General features: G+C 59.3%; 1 protein-coding gene across 1 annotated transcript in view; it reads left to right on the forward strand.

The window, feature by feature from the left end:
- Positions 1–9,929, forward strand: part of SP7 (Sp7 transcription factor) — a 166,544-nt gene that overhangs the window by 109,782 nt on the left and 46,833 nt on the right. The gene's annotated exons all lie outside the window — the stretch shown is intronic.

Here is a 9,929-nt window from a genome sequence, read left to right on the forward strand (position 1 = left end):
GGGGGGTCCCTGGGGTTTGAGACACTCCCCCCCCCCAACCCATCCCGGGGGTCCCGAGGGTCTGAGACCCCCCATCCCGGGGGGAGTCCAGGTGTCCCCCCCCAGTCCGTACCCAGCCCCCCCCACCCTGCAGCCCCCCCCATTTCTCCCCCCCCCCAGTCCTTTTGCACCCCCATTCCTGCTGATTCATAGCAGAAAGAGGGGGTTCAAGGGGGGGGGACACAGACCCCCCCCTCCCCAGTTCAGCACAGCCCCTCCCCTCATTGCTCTGCCTGGAACTGGGCCCAGGACTGTCCCCCCCCCCCAAAAAAACAGGGGGTGCAAGGTGGGGGGGGGCCACGACCCAGCCTGACCCCTTCCAAGCCCCCCCCCCCAGCAATGGGGTTCAGGGGGATGGGGGGGTCCCTGCACCCCAAGGCAATGGGGGGGGGGCACAGTGGGGGCTTTGGGGAGGGGGGGGCACATTTCACAGCCCCACAACCAAGCTCCAAAGTGGGGGGCTCCCTCCCCCCCCCCCCCGCCACATGCACACCCCAGCTCTGCCTGGCCCCCACCTGGGGGGGGTGGGCAAATGGGGGGGGGGGGACATCCCACCCCTGGGCCACCCCCCCAATGGGGAGGGTGCTGGGGCAGTCAGGTGATGGTGAGGGCCTTTAAAAGGGTTTGGTGCCCCCCCCCAGCAGCACCAGGCTGCTGAGCACCCCCCCACACCGTGCCCCCCACCCGGCAGCCAAAAAGGGGGTCCCCAACATGGGGGTCCCCAACAAGGGGGTCCCCACCCACAAATAAATGAGGGGGGGAACGTTGGGGGGTGGGGGTTGGTGTTGGGTTTCAGAGATCTGAGGGTCAGTGCTTGGGGGGGGGGGACACACAGGGGGTTCCATCCTGCCCCGGGCTGGGGGCTGGGGGTGGGTGCGGGGTGGTGGGGGTGGGTGGTGGGTGGTGGCCCTTGGTCTCCTGGGTGGGATGGGGTGGGATGGGGAAGGATGGAGCTGGGGAGGGACAGGACCAGGGAAGGATGGGACCAGGGAAGGATGGAGCTGTGGTGGGACAGAGCTGGATGGACAGACGGAGGGACGGGGAGGGATGGATGAAGACAGGGCAGGATGGACCCTCAGGAAGGCTGGAGCTGGGGACCACCGGTGCTGGGGGTGGGGGGTCAGCATGTGGCCCTCGCTGAGCCAGCCCCTCGCTCTGCACCCCTGGGGCATCTCCGCTGCAGCCAAACCCCCCAGGTCCTCCCCAACCCCCCCCAGATCCTCCCCAGACCCCCAACCCCCCCAGATCCTCCCCAGACCCCCAACCCCCCCCAGATCCTCCTCATTCCCCGCCAGGTCCTCCCCAACCCCCCCCAGATCCTCCCTAACCCCCCCCAGATCCTCCTCAGACCCCCCCCAGATCCCCCCATTCCCCCCCAGATCCTCCTCATTCCCCCCCAGGTCCTCCCCAACCCCCCCCAGATCCTCCCCAAATTCCCCCAGACCCCCCCCAAACCTCCCCAGATCCTCTCCAAACCCCCCTAGATCCTCCCCAACCCCCCCAGATCCTCCCCAAACCCCCCCAGATTCTCCTCATTCCCCCCCAGATCCTCCCCAACCCCCCCAGATCCTCCCCAGACCCCCAGACTCCCCCCCCACCCCTCCGTCCTGCCCCGGAGCCCCCCGGGAGGCCGCTGCGGACAAAGCCCGTGTGTGTTCGCGGGGAACCGCTGAACTCGGCCAAAAATAACTCCCAGGTTGTCGCTGGGCCGGCGGCAGCTCCCTCTGACCGCCCCCCTCCACCCCCCAGCGAAGGAAGCAGCCCCCCCACCCCCAAAAAATCTACTTTGCCCCCCCAAAATGCTCTGCAGGCCATGGGTGACCCCCCCTTGTTCTGCTCCTGCTCCGCTCCCATCCGTGCCTCAGTTTCCCCAGTTGGTAAAGGAGTGCAAAGCCCACCCGTTGCTGAATATTTTTTTTGGGGGGGGTTCAGGTTTTTTTTTGGGGGGGGGTTCAGGGGTTTTTTTGGGGGGGGTCCCATGGCTGAGCAGGTGGAGGAGCCTGTGCTCGGCCCTTGGCAGCGGGGCCGCGGCTCTGGCCGGGGCTCGCGGGCAGGAGCGGGGCCAGGTCCTGGCTCCTCCAGCGCTTTCCACTGGAAAAAGGGGCTGGGAGTAAATAACAACGCCATGGCTGCCCCCCCCCCATGGCTGAACCCCCTCCCCGACCCCCCCCACTGCATTTGGGGGGGCCACCGCCAACACCGGCACCTCCCCGGCACGGCAGAGCCTGGGGCTGGAGGGCCATGGATGAAGCAGCACCCCCCCGCGCCCCGACGCCGGGTGAGGGGCACAGTGGGGGGGTGAGGGGCACAGTGGGGGGGGGCAGACATATTCCTCGCGGTGTCTGTCACCCCCCCACACCCCCCCAAAACACCCCCAAAGGGGTCGGGGCTCCACACGGTTCCCACCGGCACCGGCAGCCGCCAGATCTCCGGGCGCAGGTGGGCGTCAAGGCAAAATTGGCCCAAAATTGGGATTTTTTATCCCAAATCATGTAGCCATGACCCCCCCCCCAAAAAAAACAACCCCAATCGTGTCCTTTTGCTCGTTGTCCCCTTGTCCCCCCTTTTTCCCACTCCCCATCTGGAAAGACCATCAAGGACCAGGAGGGAAGCGTCCAAGTCAGCTCAGGAATTCGTGGCGGAGTGGAAGGAATGAGAGCGGCGGCCTTAACTCTGCCCGCCCCGGAGCTCCACGGCCACCAGCGTCACCAGCGTCACCAGTGTCACCAGCGTCACCAGCGTCACCATCACCCTCGGCACCGCCATCGCCACCGGCATCACCACTGCAAGGCCCTGGGATGGCCTTGCCCTGATGCTGTTACCCAAAAGGGACGTCCCCACCATGAGGGGTTTGTCACCACCCCCAGGGGGTTTGTCACCATCCAGGGAGGTTGTCACCACCCTGGGGTTTGTCCCCAGCCTGATGCCACCCGCCTGAGTGAATGGTGGTGGGTGTTGGTGACACTGTCACCACCCTGATGTCACCAGCCAGGATGTTCTTGCCATCCTGATGCCACCACCTTGCCTTGATGACTCCAGCCAGGGGGATTGTCCCTACACTGATGCCACCAGCCAAGAGATTGTCTCTACCCTGATGCCACCAGCCAGGAGACTGTCCCCATCCACTCTCCCTATCCAGGGAGATTGTACCCAACCTTGATGTCACCAGCAAGGACAAATGTCCCCACCTTGATGCCACCAGCTAAGGGACTGTCCTTACCCTGATGCCACCATCTAGGGCAAGTGTCCCCACCATGATGCCTCCAGCCATGGGGACTGTCCCCATCCTGATGCCACCACCCAGCAGCATCATCTGTCCCCATCCCACTGACACCCCTTGGATTTGGGACCAAACTCTTCCCAGGTGACCGAAGCCTCGTCCCTCCCCCACCCCACATGGAGCCTTTTACCCAAAACCCCCCAAATCCACCCCAAAACCCACCACCCCACTTGGAACCCCCCAAAACAGCTCCTTCCCCCCCAAAAAAAACACATTTTGCTTTAATTTTCCAACAAGAACTTGGGGCTCAAAACCACCCAGGGAGGGGACGGGGAAATTCAGGCACCAGGTCCTGTTTTGCCCCAATTTGGCCCCATTTTGGTCCCATTTTGCCTCATTTTGACCCCATTTTGCCCCATTTCAGCCCTATTTGTCCCCATTTTTTCAGACGTCTCCCAAAATACCCTCAATCCTACAAAAAAAAAAAGGCTGGTTTTGGGGACACTCAGGACTGCATGGAGTGACCCCACGAACTCCCAGACACCTTTAGGCTCAATAAACACTCAAGACCCCCAATAAATCCCTAATTCCAACCCTAAACCCCCCATTCACCCCCTTTCCCCCCAAAAAAATCCCCAATTTACCCCCTTTCCCCCCAAATCCCCAATTCACCCCCTTTACCCCCCTTAAACCCTAAATCCACCCCCTTTTCCCCCCCTAAAACCCCAATTCACCCCCTTTCCCCCCAATTCACCCCCATTCCCCCCCCAAATCCTCACTTCACCCCCTTTTTTCCCCCTAAACCCCTAATTCCCCCTCCCAAATTCCCAATTTCACCCCCTTTTCTCTCACTAAACCCCCAATTTCACCCCCTTTCCCCCCAAATCCCCAATTTCACCCCCTTTACCCCCCCTAAATCCCCAATCCACCCCCATTCCCCCCCCAAATCCTCACTTCACCCCCTTTTTTCCCCCTAAATCCCTAATTCCCCCCCAAATCACCAATTTCACCCCCTTTCCCCCCACAAATCCCCAATTTCACCCCCTTTCCCCCCCAACCCTCCACTTCACCCCCTTTTCTCCCCCTAAATCCCTAATTCCCCCCCCCAAATCCCCAATTTCACCCCCTTTCCCCCCCAAATCCCTCCTCCAACCGTGACCCCCCCCCAACTCCTTCCTCAAATTCACTCCAAACCCCCCAAAAAATCAATTTTTTCCCCAAAAATTTTTTTAGGGGGGGACAGGTTTATCACCCAAACCCCCTTTATCCACCCACCCCCCTGCATTTCCCAGGGCCTTTTCTGCCCCCCCATGAAAAGGTGGGTAAAGGGGGGGGAGACAGCGGCATTTTTGTGAGATGATGTCAAATAATTCGCCTTCGTCGGGGCCCCCCGAATCCGGCCTCTTCCTCCTCCTCCTCCTCCTCCTCCTCCTCGAGGTTGGGATGAAAAAGCGACTCTTTGGGGAAGGTGGAACCACACAAAGGGCCCCTTTGAGCCGCCTCGTAAGGGGGGTTTTGAGGGCGATCGTGGTGATTTTGGGGTTGTTTTTTTTAACTTTATTTTTTTAGGGGGGGTTCACACCTTCGTGCCCCACAACTGGGGGGGCAGCGTTATGGTTGGGGGGGTTCCAGGGGAAGCTACACCCTCAAAATGTGGGGGTTTTGCCCCAAATCCTTTTAGGGGTACAACAGCCCCCCCAAATATTTGCAGGAGACCCCCAAAAATAAAGGGGTGAAGCATCCCCCACCCCAAGCACAACCCTCGTACAAGCCATCAGAGAATCCCCAGCATAAAACCAGCTTCAGGGATGGGAAAACCCCCCAAATTGGGGTACTAAGAGCCCCCAAAACCCTTCTTGGACTGGGGGGGTGGCTTCTTTGCCCCTACCCCCAAAAAAAAAGAGGGCACAAAGCTGCGAGCGCCGGGGATGGGGGCGGGGGGGGCACTGGCAGACGCGCGTCCCCCGCTAATGAGAGCGGCGATTATCCCAAATTAATGAGGGTTGGAAAGAGGCCAGCGACGTTTATTGGGGGGGGGGGGCGGGAAGGTTTTGAGGTGTCACGGGGGGGGTCGGCGAGGCCGGATAAAACCATCCGGGCGCGGGAAACGGCTGCTGGCCTTTGGTTTTGGGGACAAATCCTGTAAATTTGGGACCAAATCCCCGTAAATTTGGGACCAAACCCCGTAAATTTGGGACCAAATCCCTTAAATTTGGGACCAAACCCCGTAAATTTGGGTCAAAATCCTGTAAATTTGGGACAAAATCCTGTCAATTTGAGACCAAACCCCGTAATTTTGGGACCAAACCCCGTAAATTTGGGACCGGTGATGCAAAAAGTGTTATTTTTTTATTAGGGGAATGATGGATGTGGCGTCAACGACCCCTTATTGGGGTGCAAATAAAAAAGGGGGGGGTTTAGGGGATATCATCGGCTGCCCCGTCACCCTGTGTTGGGGATGCTCTGCCACCACCGTCCCCATCCCTGTCCCCTGACACCGGGGCCAAGCACCCTAAAAAAAGGCAAAATAAAAGCAAAATCCTAAATTTTGAGGGTTTGGGGTCCCCAAAGGCAGAGCCCAGCAGCGGTGGGGGCCGTGGGGGCAGGACGCGTGCCCGGAGGGGACCGGTGGGTGTTTCGGGAGCTATAAATACGTCACGGCCGCCGCCACCCCCCGCTTGGGGTTAAATAAACCAACAGAAATAGAAACCCCGATTCCGGCCCCGTTATCTCCGGATCCAGCCCTGGGGGGGTCTGAGCCCTCGCTGAGCCTGTCGCCCCCCCCCCCCAAATCACCCACCTGAACCCTCCCGGGTTGGGGCTTGGTGCTGTGTCCCTATGGGGGTGTGAAGGGGTTGGTTTGGGGGGGACCTGGGGGAGATATGGGGTCACCGGCTGCTGGGCGAGGGGGGACATGTCCCCAGTCTTCATCTCCTGGGCACCCCCCAGCTGCTCAGAGCACCCCGAAGCCATCCATGCTGCAACACCCCCATCCTTTATCCACTGCAAACCCCAAAATATCCACCCCAAAACCATCCACCCCAAACCCAAAAATATCCAGCCCAAACCCAAAAAGGCACCCCAAAAGGCACCCCAAATCTAGGCATGTCCCCAATCTCCATCTCCTGGGCACCCCCCAGCTGCTCAGAGCACCCCAAACCCATCCATGCTGCAACACCCCCATCCTTTATCCACCCCAAACCCAAAAATATCCACCCCAAACCCAAAAATATCCATCCCAAACCCAAAAAGGCACCCCAAATCTAGGCATGTCCCCATTCTCCATCTCCTGGGGACCCCCCAGCTGCTCAGAGCACCCCAAAGCCCTCCATGCTGCAACACCCCCACCCTTTATCCACCCCAAACCCCAAAATATCCACCCCAAACCCAAAACCATCCACCCCAAACCCAAAAATATCCATCCCAAACCCCAAAAGTCACCCCAAAAGGCACCCCAAATCTAGGCATGTCCCCAGTCTCCATCTCCTGGGCACCCCCCAGCTGCTCAGAGCACCCCAAAGCCCTCCATGCTGCAATACCCCCATCCTTTTATCCACCCCAAACCCCAAAATATCCACCCCAAACCCAAAAATATCCATCCTAAACCCAAAATATCACCCCAAAAGGCACTCCAAATCCCAGCAGGGCTGAGCACTGTCAGCTCCAGGCTCAGGGACCCCCCTCAAAACCACTCCAGCTCCTAACCCCAAGGCTCACAAGGGGGTTTCACCCCCTTTTTTCCACGCCAGAGCAAGGAGGAGGAGGGGGATAGTGAAGGATTCAGCATCCTTTGGTGCTGGGTGTCCCCCCCCCCAAAAAAAAAGGCCACTTATTTGGGGTGGCAGGGAGCCAGGGCCCCAAGCGCTGCCCCGCGGCGTCCTCCAGCCCAACACAAAGCCGCTCTCTGTGTCCCCGGGCCGGAGGAAAAAAAAAAAAAGGAAAGAAAAAAAATAAATTAAATAAATGAAGGAAAAAAAAAAAAAACCCCTAAAAGCAACTTTTCTTACGGGGGCCGGTTCGAGGGTCCCGCGGCTTGAACGGAGACCGGGCTCAGGGTGGGATGGGGCTTTGGAGGGGGTTTTGGGGGGGTTTTGGGTTTTTTTTTTTGGCTAGGGAGCGGAAAAAAAGCAGCGGGGTCGCGAGGCTTAATGAGGCGGAGGGGAAGGAGGGATTAGCGGGGTGTGGGGGGATTCGTGGGGGGACCCTGTGGGGTGGGCAGGGCCCGTCGTTAGGAGAAATTACGATCAGGAGTGTCGTGGAGTGTGCAGCCTGGGCCAGTTTGGGGAGCGGGAGTTGTGGGGTGATGGGATTTGGGGGGACACGGTCCTTCTAAATGTCACTGTTGTCCCCTGAAATTGAGGGGGGGAAGAGGGGAAACTGAGGCACACCTCACCCCACCCCGCAGCGGGGCCGGGGTCCTCCGGGCTGAGCTGGCATCGCTGGTGGGGCCGAATCCTGCATCCCACCCGGCTCTGAGCTGCGCGGTCCCCAGCTGCCGTGGGGGTGGGATTTGGGGGGTCCCAAATGGTCCCCCCGCAGCAAATCCAGCGCCCCAGGAAATAAAAGATGGGGGGACAAGAGGAACGTCGGGATTAACCCCCCGCCAGGTCCCTAAATGCCAAGAACTGGACCCAAAGCGGAGCCCTCCCCCACCAAAGCCTTGAGCATCCCCACATCGGGGTGGGGGGACCCCAAAAACACCCAGCGCTTGATGGAAACTCCTCCCCAGCTCACGGTCCGACACACCCCTGGGGCATCTACCCCTGGTTTTGGGGCATCTACCCTGGAGTTTGGGGCATCTACCCCTGGTTTTGGGGCATCTATGCCCATTTTGGGGGCATCTATGCCCAGTTTTGGGGCATCTACACCCAGTTTTGGGGCATCTACTCTGGGTTTTAGGGCATCTGCCCGCAGTTTTGGGGCACGTACCCCTGGTTTTGAGGCATCTGCCCTGGGTTTTGGGGCATCTACACCCAATTTTGGGGCATCTGCCCTGGGTTTTGGGGCATCTATCCTGGGTTTTGGGGCATCTATGCCCAGTTTTGGGGCAGCTACACCCAGTTTTGGGGCATCTACCCTGGGTTTTGGGGCATCTACACCCAGTTTTGGGGCATCTGCCCTGGGTTTTGGGGCATCTACACCCAGTTTTGGGGCATCTACCCTGGGTTTTGGGGCATCTACACCCAATTTTGGGGCATCTGCCCCTGGTTTTAGGGCATCTACCCCCCATTTTGGGGCATCTACTCCAGGTTTTAGGGCATCTACCCCTGGTTTTGGGGCATCTATGCCCAGTTTTGGGGCATCTGCCCTGGATTTTGGGGCATCTGCCCTGGGTTTTGGGGCATCTATGCCCAGTTTCTGTGCATCTACCCCTGGTTTCAGGGCATCTACTCTGGGTTTTAGGGCATCTACCCCTGGTTTCAGGGCATCTACTCTGGGTTTTAGGGCATCTACCCCTGGTTTCGGGGTCCAAGGGGCCACGGTACAGGGATACCCCCCCAATCCACCCCGGCACAAGGGCGTCTGTGTCCACACACACGCCATAAATCTGGGACTCGGCTTTATAGGAACTCGCCTAATTATTTCGCCGGAGCGCCGGCAGCCCGGCTGGACAAAGTTTACCCAACAATGCGGATGCCAATCGCAACACGCGGCCGCTCGCTGCAGCCCACAAAGGGGCATTTTTGTCCCTAAATGGGCTTTTTTTTTTTCCTTCTTTTTTTCATAACAGCCGTGATGGATTCAGCATCAAGAGGGTGGGAGATGGAGCGACGCGTGTCACCTTCTGCACCTGGATGGGCTTGGGGCAGGGGGGGATGCGCTTTGCTGATGGGTTTTAGGGTGATGGGATGCCTGGGAGCTCGAGAGGGGCTGATGAAGATCTCCTGGGGTTCAGAAGACCTCCAGGATGCACTGTCCACACTTGGGCATCAAGACACCCAGCAGTGCCTCTGTCCTGGTCCCTCAACCATCGATAGGGACATTGAGCTGCTCCAGGCAGAGCCGTTGGACAGATGGTGTCACCCAACTGTCCTGTGAGGGATCTCCGGGTGTCAGGTCCTCCAGTCTGGGTCCTGCCCTTTGCCCAAGGGACTTGGGGGGCAGCAGACCCCGAAACTGCTGCAGCCAGAGCTTGGCTTTGGGCTGGAGGCTTCACCCATGGTGAGAAGGCAACAGAAACAAGCCCAGCTCCAGTTCGGCTCCGAAAGCCAAACCCTTCTCCATCACCACCAGCCGTTGGGTGGCACCCACGGCTCTGGGACACATCTTCCACGGAGAGAAGATCCTCCATCCAGGAAGGCAAAGATTAAGGCTAGGAAGGCCAGCGAGAGGTGGCCCAATGGACCAAGACAAGGTCCTGGCCCATCCTCGCTCCACACCAAGAGCTGGAGGTCATCTCTGTACCCACTAAACTAGAAGTCCTCCATCGAGGCATCGGATCGAGATGACACCAACCATCTCCTGGCAAGAGGTTCACTCCCTGTTTGAATCCACCTGGTCCAGGTCAACCTTGGAGCCGTTCATCACCATCTGGAGGCAACACTGGAACATCCTGAGGAGACCAGCGGGGGGTCTGGGGACATCCCGCCAAGCCCAGCTGTCGAGGGGAGCCAGGAAAAAGGGACAAGGGTGGATTTTCAGCAGACACAACTCTTGTTTTCCTCCTTTT

This window comes from Nyctibius grandis, chromosome 11 (genome assembly GCF_013368605.1).
Source record: "Nyctibius grandis isolate bNycGra1 chromosome 11, bNycGra1.pri, whole genome shotgun sequence".
Taxonomy (NCBI): Eukaryota; Metazoa; Chordata; class Aves; order Nyctibiiformes; family Nyctibiidae; genus Nyctibius; species Nyctibius grandis.